The following is a 12488-nucleotide window of genomic DNA, read 5'->3' as shown; positions in this document are numbered from 1 at the left end:
GTTCTTTTCTCTGACGGCTTCATGTTTTACGTTAAATATTAAATCACTGTTCTAATAATTTCTCATCTTCGTCTTTGACTCCAGCGCTTTCCGCCGGCTCCGTCTTCTGCCCGGACCCGGAGGCCAGCGACCAAAACCCCGACGGCATGATGGGTGAGGATGAAAACCATGTAACCGTCGCACGACACGTATCACTGTTACTTTGTGAATCGGCGAATTGAATCTGGTGATTTATTGGTTCGTTGAGTTCAGATCGGCGCCGCAGTATGTCGTGTTCATCGAAGCCTGCAGGGGATGAACAGTCGTACTGAAGGTCAGAAGGCTGGCGGCGGCGCTCACGGTCACATGCAGCTAAACATCAGCTAACGTTTCTGAACGATCTTTGTGATACAAACATGTGACATGAACGAAGAAATGTCTTTTAATCTCCGTGAACCGATCCTCATTACGCAGGAGGAGTTCGTACTTTGTCGTCTTTGGACGGCAGACGTCATCGTTTCCTCTACAGTTTGTCAAACGACCGTCCTGAAAACACGGCGATGCCTCAGATTCTCGTCGCCGTCGTCGGATGTCGGCTGGTCTGTTCATGTTTGCTTGAGTTTAAGTTTGCAAAAGTTGGAAATTCTTTGACCAAACAAACGAGAGGAGACTCACAGGGGGGGCAGCCGTGGCCTAGAGGTTGGAGAAGCGGCTTGTGACCGGGTCGCCGGTTCGATTCCCCCCACCGGACTGGCAGAGAAACCTAGGTGTGGTGGAGTATCTACTCCCCCCCTCCATTAGCTGGCTGATGTGCCCTTGAGCAAGGCACTTAACCCCCCCATATGCTCCCCGGGCGCCTGATGTGGCAGCCCACTACTCATGTTGCATGTGTGTGTTTCAGTAAATCAGTGATCTCATCTCATCTCGTTTCGCCGTCTCGATGTTAACACTGACTCTCAGTTTGTCCTCAAACAGCCCGATGAAGGCGAGGGAGCGTTTGCTGAGGAAGACTTGTGCTAAAATGCGGTTAGCAACGATTGCTGGTGAACGCACGGGGAAACACCAGATGACGCTTTGAAGGAGGAAAGAAGTCGGCAAACATTAGAATAAAACTTTATGACTTCACCTCGTCCCTGAACGGTTCTGCCTGAGTCACGGCAACTTTTTTTTGTTTGTTTAACAATGAAGACAACAACTCCCATGATCCCACGCTGCTGTACAGCGTCATCAGGCTCTGATTGAGGGGCCACTTCATTCATTACGTACTGTCCTCACTGGTCTCTGTTGTAACTTCCTGAATCAAACTGAAAACAGCTGCAGTTCTTCTTCAGGTGACTCGAGCCTCCAGATGTTTGACATTCAGAAAGAGTTTAGATTTAATATCACTCGATCCTAAACATCGACGTTCAGCCTCTTTAACCGTTAACACGGACTCATTTATGACCTCGCTGGGAGAAATGTGTCAGTGGTTTCATGTTAAAATCCAAGGAAGGATCGATCTCTCTCGGTGTTTGGGGGCAGCTGCTCATCCAAAGAACAGGCAGGTTCATTTGAAACTTGTGTTTTCAGTTAGTCGACTGATTTTGATTGGCTCAGACCGCGGCGGCGTCTCGTCCAGGTCAGACAGTAATTGTTCAGACTGACACTCGTCCAGCTGCTTCGTCGCCGTCTGACCTTTTCGTGCCGCTCTCCGATGCTGCTGCCGTCCGGGTCGACTGATTCGCAGCTCTGTGGGCACATCTGGCAGCCTCCGTAATTCTCTGCCGCCGGAGCCCGACAACAGGATTATCTATGATTACATCGCCGCGCTTTCCACCTGCGGGGTGGAGGAAATCCAGTCGTCTAGGTTTTGTTCTTCATCTTGTTTTCCTCCTCTCCGTGCAGATTGTCTCGGCCCGCGCTTCACCTGGCTCCACGCCGTCTTCGATAATTTCCCGGCGCTGCTGGGTTTTGCCGTGAAACTGCGCTGTGCGACGGGGCTCTGTCCACGCCACCTGGAAGATTACGGGTGCTCCTGCAGACACGTGGCCGCTGGAAACCCCGTGGATCCTCTGGACGTGTGAGTGACTCTCAGATCGCAGCAGGAAGCGGCCGCAGCAGCTGTTGGATCAAAGATACGGCGTGGTGGTTTAATTGAATTCAGAGGCTGGAGGCAGACATGTGAAAATGTATTACATTTATTCATTTAATGCTGTGAGTGAGTACAGATTTTACCTGCTGTCCTGCTACATCAGCAGTCCTCAGTGCTGTCCTCGGGATGAGGACCACAGGAGTTCACAGGCTCGCCAGATAAATAACAACAAGCATGTTTCTGCAACACAAGTGTATTTTCTCTGGCTTCCCTCTATTTTCTCTTTTCATTTCATTCACTGTTCATTTTGAACGTGTTGTAATTGAACACTCAAAGTATCTCTTCTTCTTCCTTCTTCGCTGCAGCTGCTGTGACACTCACAGGCTGTGCTACCAGAACGCTGCCCCCTGCAGGCAGGAGCCGCCTCTGCTCCCCGACAACTTCACCTGCCCGGCAGCCAACAGCAGCTGTGGTGAGACCGGAAGGAAACCTTTGACGTTTCAGGCTTCTGGCTGAGAGTCTCCACCCGCTGCTCCACCTCCTCATGTTAACTGGAACTAGTCTGTCACGACATCCAGCGTGAACACAGTCGTCGTTCACTTCGGTTTTAGCACAGATTGAACAAATGAGGTGCAGCGTGTTAATCAGTGAGCTTTAGATGCTGGTGGGCAGGTTTTGTTTCCTGTGGACAGACTCATGCTAGCTGTTTGCTGCTAACCAGCTGCTAACCAGCTGCTGGCTGTAGCCTCATATTTAGCTCAGAGACATGAGAGTGATATCAATCCAACCGTCGACCAGACAGCGAATTAGTGTGTTTCCCATAATTGTTGCTTTCAGTAAAGATTTACTGCATGTGTAGATTTTTAGGAAACTAAAGGTTAATTAGGGCCGACGACATCCTGCTGCTATGACTTGACGTGTGTTAATGGTGTTTTTGTTGTCTTGGAGATGCTGGTGATTGGTGTCAGCAGAGCTTTTGTAAATGTGACCGGGCTGCCATCGACTGCATGACCCAGAGTTCGTACAACTCGACCCTGAGAGGCGTCGCAGACTCGTTCTGCTCCGCCACCAATCACACAGGTGACTTCATCACCGGGGAAACAGGTAGCTGAGTGCATCTACTGCTCCCGAATGCTTCTACTGCAATACAGTTCAGAGGGAATAAATGGCAATTACAAGTTAACTTCCAGATTCAGATTAATAAGACAAAATCTAATCAACGAATTAACGAGTCCTAAAATCAGACTGAGATTGGCCTTTTTGTTTAACCAGAAACAGCCGTTGCATCGCCCGTCCACCAGACTCCTGTGACAAAACAAGGTCATTTTACCTTTCAGAAAACATCAGTTTCCTGAGCCTGTCAGTGGCAAAAACAAACTGTTTTACTGGGATGACGGTGCAACCGCAGCCATGACAACCCGTGAGCCGATCTACTGGACCAGTTCCAAAACATTTAGACTAAAAATAATGCTGAGTTTTAAAGAAAACAACTGGAATTACCATTTAAATCTCTGAAAACCTTCCATTCTTTCAGTCTAACTGCTGAGTGAAATTAATAGAAACACAGCTCTACGTGTTTAACCATTGTATTGTTCCTACTGCTAATCTCTAATCCACAACCTAATATTTAATCCCAAAATACTACAAAAACAAAAATACTGAACGACAAGCCGTGTTGATCACATTAACTCGGTGGCTGTGCTGTTAGCGGCAGTCTGAAGTTCTGAAGCTCTCATTGGTTTGACTCTGTTTCAGATGAGCTCAGCAGCACCAGCGACACCTTCAGAGGAGCAGGTGAGTCCGAGCGACGTCAGCCGAAGCTCCGATCCAATGACGCCGAGTCAGGCGGCTTTGAGAGGACGCGACCGGCGAAGCGTCGCCGTCAGCGTTCTCCAGACAGCGCGTCAGTTTCTGAGCGATGTCGGACCCGAGGAGGCCATCGATCGGGTAGAAACGCAGAAGGCTGAGTCACACCTCTGTGGCTCTGAGCCAATTAAAACAATGACCTCCTGGCGTTTAATCCTGCAGCTTCCTGCCCACGCACAGCCGGGGGGGAAAAATCAAAGGTTGTACAGAGCGCCTTTGATCCGTCTGGTCCAAATATAGATGTTCTGCCCCGGCTGAGCTGTTCTCAGGGCAGAGAACCGGGAGAAGTTTATTAAAGTGGAGAAGCCGACTTCAGAGGAAAAGTGTAAAGCCTGCTGAAGGTCTGTGAGACGTAAGAGATGATATAACTTTATTGAGTGCACGCTGGGGAAATGAATGTTTTTCTGTTTGAATAAACATCTCAACCCCCCCAGTTTGAACTTAGATCAGTGTTAAAGAGCTGCAGGTACGACGTGCCTTGTATGTCTGTAAAGTCCAACACAGTCCCTGTGCAGAACCGGAACGATCAGGCAAACCGGACCAATCGGGATCAGACAGTAGCTCCTCACTGGTCTCTTACGGGTGGAAAAGTTTTGCTGCGCTGGCCTCTGTTGGTTTACAGGTGTTAGTCTGTTTCACCTGTGACCACACCCAGCTGTGATGGAGCGTGGTACCACAGTGCACCACCTCACCACCAGAGCTCAGGCCAAGCAGGATCACCCAGAGACTTTATTTCATCGTGCAATGAGACGACAGCAGAGACTTTTCAGGGGCTCCCTTTGTGTGAAATCAGATCCAGGAAGTCCAGTTCGAGTGACAGCTCTGATTCTGATGGAAAAAGAGCATGGTGAAGGTTGGAAACGCTGCCTCCTGCAGCCCCCTGCTCTGCCATAAGCTGGTATGTGAACCCCCCTCAATGACCCAGTGAATGCGGCAGCATCGTATCGTCCCAAAGCAGCATGTGTGGAAACCAGCTGCAATGCTTTATGTATCCACCAGGAGGAGCAGCAGAGATCAGCTGCTCGGTGCTCAGGCCCTCTGAGAAGCGCTGATCGCAGGTTTCATGCATTAGCTAACGGAAAATGTGGCTTATTGTTCAAATGCATAGAGCGAGCCAGTGATTTAGTGTTTCACCTCCTCGCTGATACCTCGTCACATGCGACTCTCAAACTGTGAAGACTGAGCGGAGAGAAAACGACGTAAAGACGAGCATCTTTAATTAACATGTTTACATATAGAGTCCATCCTGTCGGTCTCATCCCGTCCTCCTCCTTTCCAGATGTTCTCTCAGCGGGAAACGAGTCCGTCAGCTTCCAGCTCTCCAACTCTTCCCTCCTGTCTGCAGGTAAAAGCCCTGTTGGTGGCTGAGCTCACCTTGTAGCTCTCTGTTCACACTCTGCACATCGCAGCGTCCCGGGAGGCGAACAGAAACGGTGTTTCCTCTGCAGAAATGTGAACAGACATCCATCTCACAAAACTTCACACTGAAAGGCTCAAACTCACATTCATTCACAAAGCTTTACTCTCAGCTGTGAATCAAGACAGTTAATAAATTCACATTTTATGGCTGAACATGAATTATTAAATCAAAAGATTGATTTGTTAATAATGAACATAAAGAAAATGAATGAAGCCCTGCTATGGATTAATAATTCTACGATTCAATCCGAGCTGTTCTCTGTCCAGCAGAGACGGACCCGCTAACGACCACCGGCGCGTATAACCAGAGTGACACTGCAGCGACGGACGGTGACCTCATCACGCCACCGCCGGCCACGCCCCCCCTGCCGACGCCCGCTGGTACGCTCTCTAATTGGCCCAAAGGTCACAGGTTGCATGTCAGCTCTGTTTCCTGTACAGGTGTAAGTCTCCTGACTCCTCAGCTCTCATTGCAAACGTGGATCTGATCAAAAATATCAAAACCCAACATAAAAACGTCTGCCTTTAAAGTGAGCGTCTCCACGTCCACCTCTGGTCTCGGCCGGTCGAACACGATGTTCTGCTGTCGTCACATGATAACGTTACACATGGTCATATCGCACAGCCAGCGTGCGAGCATTAGCATGCTAGCAAAGCTAAAGTGTGACTGTGAACATAGTTGTACCCTCTTAGCATCAGCATGTTAAGTGCTGATGTTTTTAGCATGCCCACGTTAGCATGTAGCTGAAATCAGAGCTGTGTCTACGTAGCCTCAAACAGCTGGAGTAGACTTCAGGTGATTGGCTGTATTCTCAGGAGGCTTATCACCATCCAGGTGTGTTAACGTGACTTTTCTCTGGTTTGTCTCTTCAGAGGAGTTTGAGGAAGGCGAGGGTGGCGAAGAGGAGGAAGAGATGACGCAGACGAGTGTCGTCTCTACAGGTAGGATGTTTACCTCACTCCCCCCTCCTGTTCCCACCTGAACTGTTCTTCCGAGCTGCTCGGCGTTAATTTGGCTCGAGCGTTTCCCCGCCGTTCGCCTCCCGCCGCTCCGTGACTCACTTGGCTCAGACCTTTTATTTTTCGCTGCTTTCTCAGATTTGAACGAGGCCGAGACGGAGGGGCGGCTTCAGCCCGGAGAGACAAACACGAACCGGACGACCCACAATCCTTCAGTCGTCAGCCCTGGTGAGCCGGTCTGTCTCCAGCGCAGCTGGTGGCAGCACTGAGTTTTAATATAAAAGGAACAGTTGGTGAGGGGTTTTTATTTTGGTGACGTGGTCTTCCTGCACAACGCTGTAACTGAGCACCTGATGTCCTCACACAGGAAGTGATGCATGAGTGTTGGAACAAACAGAAATAAGATCGATTTGAGTCACGCTGGTCTTCTACGACGTTCAGAACAACATAATATTAAAATAACTGAGACCTGCTTGAGGGAAGGAATAACAGCTGGATTAAAAAGAAATAAAACTCGCCTTTCTGTAATTCAGCACAGCTGCTGTAGTCTGACCTGGTCTGGCAGACCAGCATCTCATGGAAGCTAACGTTAGCATCATCAGGTCGAGATTTATTACAATAAAAACACCAAAATAAGTTCAACTTTGGCTGACCGCAGTGGTACAAATACACCTCTGGAGCAAGACGTTAGCACTAAATTTAGAGTTTATTTTAGGGTTTAATAACTTGTTCTCTCATTGGCGAGGCTAAGGTGGTTAGCTTGCTAGCTCAGTGGGCTATAGTGGCTGACTGGCGCCACAGTGATCCTGGCTAGTTGGCATATTATCGATTAGCTCGCCGGCCCAGACTCCAGCAAGTGGAGATTAAAATGTCGCCTCCAACACTGAGGTCGCAAACATGAACTTTAATCTAAAACTCTGGTGTTTCAGTTGTTCTTCACCTGAACTGAGGAAGACGTTGGTGGTCTGATCGCTCACTTTTCTAACTCTGCAGGTTCGGTTCAGTTCGACCACGGCGGAGAAACGCTGAGCGAAGCCGAATCGGAGCCGATCAAACTGAACTTTGGAGATGGAAACACGGACACGACTTCACCCGCCAACGTCGCACCGTCGCCACAGACTACAACTTTCCTGAGGACTACAACTCCCAGAGGGCTGACACCAGCTGGTCAGGAGTCGTCATCTGAGGAAGGTGACTCAGAAATGAGGCGCGTCCAGCTGTTGGACGGTTTCTCAGACTTTTTTATGTGGAAAATGTTTCACATTGGCACATTTTTAAATTTAATTATTTGTTTTTTACATTTAACATCACAAATAAACAAGATACAAAGCAGAAACAAATGACAAACAGTTTGTTTGGAGTGTACTTTAATCAGATAAAAACAGTATAATCCAGACACCAACAGTATTATTCACATCATTAAAACTCAGTCGCGTCATTACTTACAGCTCAGGTTACACTGAATAAGTTTATTCTTGGATTCATTCATATAACGTTCAGCTGATATTCTGTGATGCAGTTCCGACAGTGCTAACCTTCGACTAACCTTCTGTCTCCAGAACTTTTTCCAGCTTCAGAGGAATCATTGTGAACTTTACACTGAAACAGGAAGCAGTTTATGTTTGATCTGCACAGATCTGATCTTGATGCTGAGCTTCCTGTTTCTTTCACAGATGACGGCTGGTTTCTTATGTTCTTACTGTTCTTTATCTCTTTGCAGCGTTTTGTTCCGCATGTAAAAACACGACTTGTTTGCAAACCCTTCACACAAAATAATGTGTTTGTAGAGAGGATTTTCTACGTTCAGACCGATCAGGCTTCTGTGGCAGGAGACTCCAAACTAAGACATAAACACAGGGATAGAAAATGAATCAGCTGTTTCTGGAAACCTCCAATAAATGATCAGTGTTCTTGGAGGCTAACAGTGAACGAGGGATTTAGTGATGTTGAGCTACATCTTAACTTTATTTAAACGTGTTTTAATGGTCGATGTTGAAAAATTTCAGGAATTATTTCCAGTTTTTATTTGTATCGGATGTCTCTGCAGGTTCAGTCGTCATCACAACTTCAGCAAAACCAAAACACAGTCCGCCAGAGAAAAGAACAACCGCGTCCAGCACGACGCCCTCAGAGTCATCTGAAGAAGAGGAGGATGCTGATGATGAAGGGCAGCTGGGAGAGTCAGACGAGCATGGTGAGTTAGCATCTCCCACAGGCTTTCGATCTGATCTGGAGTCAGGTTATTATAGATTATCTGAGACAGACGCAGCTTTCATCAAACATTTGACTTCCTGTCTGCTGTAAACATGTTTAATAAGATGCAGCCAACAAAATACATCTGAGAACTGTTTCCACAAATCCTGAACTCACGATGATCCACACGCAGGAAAACAAACGTCACACTGAAATTAGACCTTTAGAAGAACGTACGGAGAACAACTTCAGGTGTAAACAGCTGCTAAACAACTTTTTCCAAACTTTAAGTGAACTGAAGTCGCAGTACAACTGTGTTATATCACCACTGTGCTGGAAATATACTGAAATATACTTCAAATGAAGGGAAACGAAAGTACACTTCAACTAAGCTGCTAGTAGTGTTTTACAAAGGATTTGGAAATAAGTTTACTTTATAACTATTAAAAGTATTTGTAATTAAGTTCACTTTTTAAAAGTACACTTTATTTTATTTATAACACACTTACAATAAAGTGCACTTTTAAAAAAGTTTACGTCAAACATACTTTAATTTAAGATAAGATAAAACTTTATTGATCCCCAGTCGGGGAAATTTGGGCATTACAGCAGCAGGAAGAAAAACAAACATTTGAAAGAAAGAAAATACAAAATAAAAAGTAGACTATATATATATGTACATATTATACAAGCACAAACAGTAAAAGTGTGCTTTTAATGACTTTTCTATAATTAAATTGTCTTTCTAATAAAGTAAACTACTTTCTGAGCTGAGCAGTTATGTTGGAACGACCGTATCACTGCGCAGAAGGAAAAGCGTAGAAAGAAAATAGTTCCTACAGGAAACTGCTCACAACACGTGGATTTACTGAGTTAGCAGGTGATGATTTCTAGACGTCAACATGCTGCGTCAGTTTCTCCGTCAGCGTTCAGATTTGACTTGTTCTCATCCCGTCACACTTTAAAACCTAAACCCTTTTATTCTTCCTCAGTCAAGGATACGATCACCACTGTGTTAACGACCCAGACTGCAGCCGCGGAGGTGAAAGGAAGCTCGACACCGTCAGCTGCTCCATCAGGTCGGCTTGTCACCTGCAGGATCCCGTTAAAAAACCAAACAAACACAGCGACGTGTTACCAGTTTCAGCTGCTCACTAGTTTCTATCAGACAAACAGCAGGACACAGAGCTTATGTCGGGACTATTTTCAGCGGCGGATTAATCCACATTTGGTGCTGTAGAGAGTGTTTGTGGCAGCAGGACGGTGTGAAGAACATTACATCATGTCCTGGAGACCTACCTAAACCATAAGCACTACTTCACCAACCCTTAACCTAAACCTGACCTTCACTCAGCTCTTCATCCCAAAATCCAACAATTTACATCTTTGAGTTTTGTCCCCATAAGGAAGGCGAGCCCCCACAAGGTGACTGTGTAAACAGATTAATGTCCCCACAACAGGAGCAATACGTGGCCACACACACACACACGTAACTGCTCATTATCCTCTCGAGTGTGTAATCACACGCTAAGGCTTTGACAGGTGTCTGAGGCCTGGGGGGGGGGGGCACACATAAATTACCATGTACACCTTTAGTTCCAGGACAAAATGTGAGTGCTTCCTCTTCACTGTCTGGTTTAATGGAGCAGAAAGTCTTCACGTCTGACTCCTGAAGGTCTTTGTGCTCTGCTGTCCTCAGGTGGAGGGGGTGTCACCTTCACACCTACACCAGCAACACCTCCAGCTTCAGAGGAGGGAGGAGGGCAGGCCGTCGGAGACAGGGCAACTGAAGGTCAGCTTTCTTCCATTAACTTTACTGTGAGCTGATCAGAGGTCAGTCAACTCTCAGCACGTTGACGCTGACTTTTCTTTTTTCTTATCCCAGGTCAAAATATTTCCACTTAAATTAGACGTTTTCAAGAATGTACTGAGGACACTCTACTTTGTGCTATCGTTGTCACCTTCAAGTACACGTACGTGCACTCAAGTGGTCCTCGAGTACCACCTGAGTGACCCTTCAAGTGTAAACAGCAAATCAGGATTCATGAGCATCAAAACACACTTCCGGTGTGAGGCAGCTGTAGCTACAGGCAGCAGCTGGTTCACTTAGCTTAGCATAAAGACTGCAAACAAGGGGAAACAGCTAGCCTGCCTCAAAGGTAACAACACAGCCCCTGTAAAGCTAATTAGCATGCTACATCCTCATCTGAGCCGAAACAGATGTTTTATTTTGGGGGTTTGTCCGACAGACAACCAGCAGGTCCGGTCACCTTTGCACAGAGCCGGGCTGTTTCCAGTCTTCATGCTAAGCTAAGCTAAGCTAAGCTAAACTAATCACCTGCTGGCTGTAGCTACATATTTACCATACAGACACGAGAACGGCATCAATCTCCTCATCTCACTCTCCACCAGAACAAAGCCAGCATCAGCGCCACACGAGAGGAATAAATGTTCGAGCCCCCACTTTAATCCAGTCAGATATGAATGTGCGTGAATGCAGACGACACACATCAATCTGTCAATAAGCACCGCCGGTCGAGTTTTACTCAGCGTATTCATTCACAGGTGACACAGTGAAATCTGACTGCATGTCTGACCTTTTTACTGATTCAGCTGTGAAATCAGGGGAAACTGGAAGGAACTGAAGATAAAATCCAACAACATAAACATGCATGAATTTAACCTGAATTTAACACCTGTGGCTGTAACCTCGTTGGCTGACTCATTAATGATGGTCTCAAAGATAAAACTAAGTAAATGCTCTTTTAGAAAATTTTGTGTATTAGTCTTTGCTCAGCAGCGTTCAATGACTGAAAACTGGCAGTAAATTTAATAATAAACTCACTAAATAAATATAGGATGCATTTAGTCGCGAGTTTTAAGAAACCGCTGCAAAGGATGAGGGAAATCTAATCCTGAGCTGATGTGTGATATGAGTGAAGAAATGAGTTTTCAGTAAACCTGCTCTCTGGAACCAGGATCCCTCTCCTCACTCTGTCACCTGTCATCATTCACAGGCCCAGAGACGGTTACCACAGTGACACGAAGACCCCCAACAAGCCCGCCGGCGGAGAGCAGCCGGGCCAGAACCGCCGCCGTCTCCCTCACAGCCGCCGACGCTTCCGGAGAGGAAGGCGTGAGGCTGCCGACACCTGCCGCCGCACCTCTCGGCCCCCCGAGCGGAGGTGAGGCCGCTCCAGGCACCGCGGCGCTTCTCCTGGAGAAAGCTTTGGATGAATTAGCATAGCATTAGCGTACTGCATGAGTGGAATTAATTAAACATTTGCAACATCGTGGAAACTTGCATCTGTTGCAGAAAGCGTCACTTTAATCTGCACAAACGTTTGCAGGAAACCGGCCGTCATCATGCTAATTGTAAAAAACCGTGTCTTTCCTCTCCTGCAGCACCTACCTGTGCAGGTACATCTGGTTTTATTTGTGATAAAACAAAGTTACTGAGAGATTTATCACATTTTTAAAACGTGGCTTTAGTGTGCCTGCAGTGGATCATCCAGACGAACTGGACACCAAGTCTGCACAGACACGTTCCTGTGAGCCTGAAACTTAATTCACCTCCACAGAATCAAAATCTAATCAGGAGCAACAAGTGATGAAGTGCTGGAACATCACAAACTCACAGCAGCAGCTCGTCCAGACAGAAAATACATCATCATAAAAAGCTGTTTCAGCATGTTTTATTGTACTGGACAGTAACATCTGAGCCTCTAATTTATTCAGTTAGCATGCAGCAGCTGCTGCAGCCATTTTTGCACAGGCATGCTAACAAAGGCTCATGGGAGATGTAGTTCCTGAATTCTGAAAAAATAATCATCGTTTTAGCTCAGTTCCAAATGTCCTGTTCAGTATGAGAGCAGATACACGTTTCAGCTTTTCACACCTGTTAACTAAAAGGACTTAAAGGAAAATACATTATCTGACTGAGACAGAAAAACAAGAAGCAAATACATCTCAGGACTGATTTCAGTGATTATTGATGAGA

Source organism: Chelmon rostratus, chromosome 12 (assembly GCF_017976325.1).
Source record: "Chelmon rostratus isolate fCheRos1 chromosome 12, fCheRos1.pri, whole genome shotgun sequence".
Classification (NCBI taxonomy): Eukaryota; Metazoa; Chordata; class Actinopteri; order Chaetodontiformes; family Chaetodontidae; genus Chelmon; species Chelmon rostratus.
Note: the sequence above shows the minus strand (reverse complement) of the source record.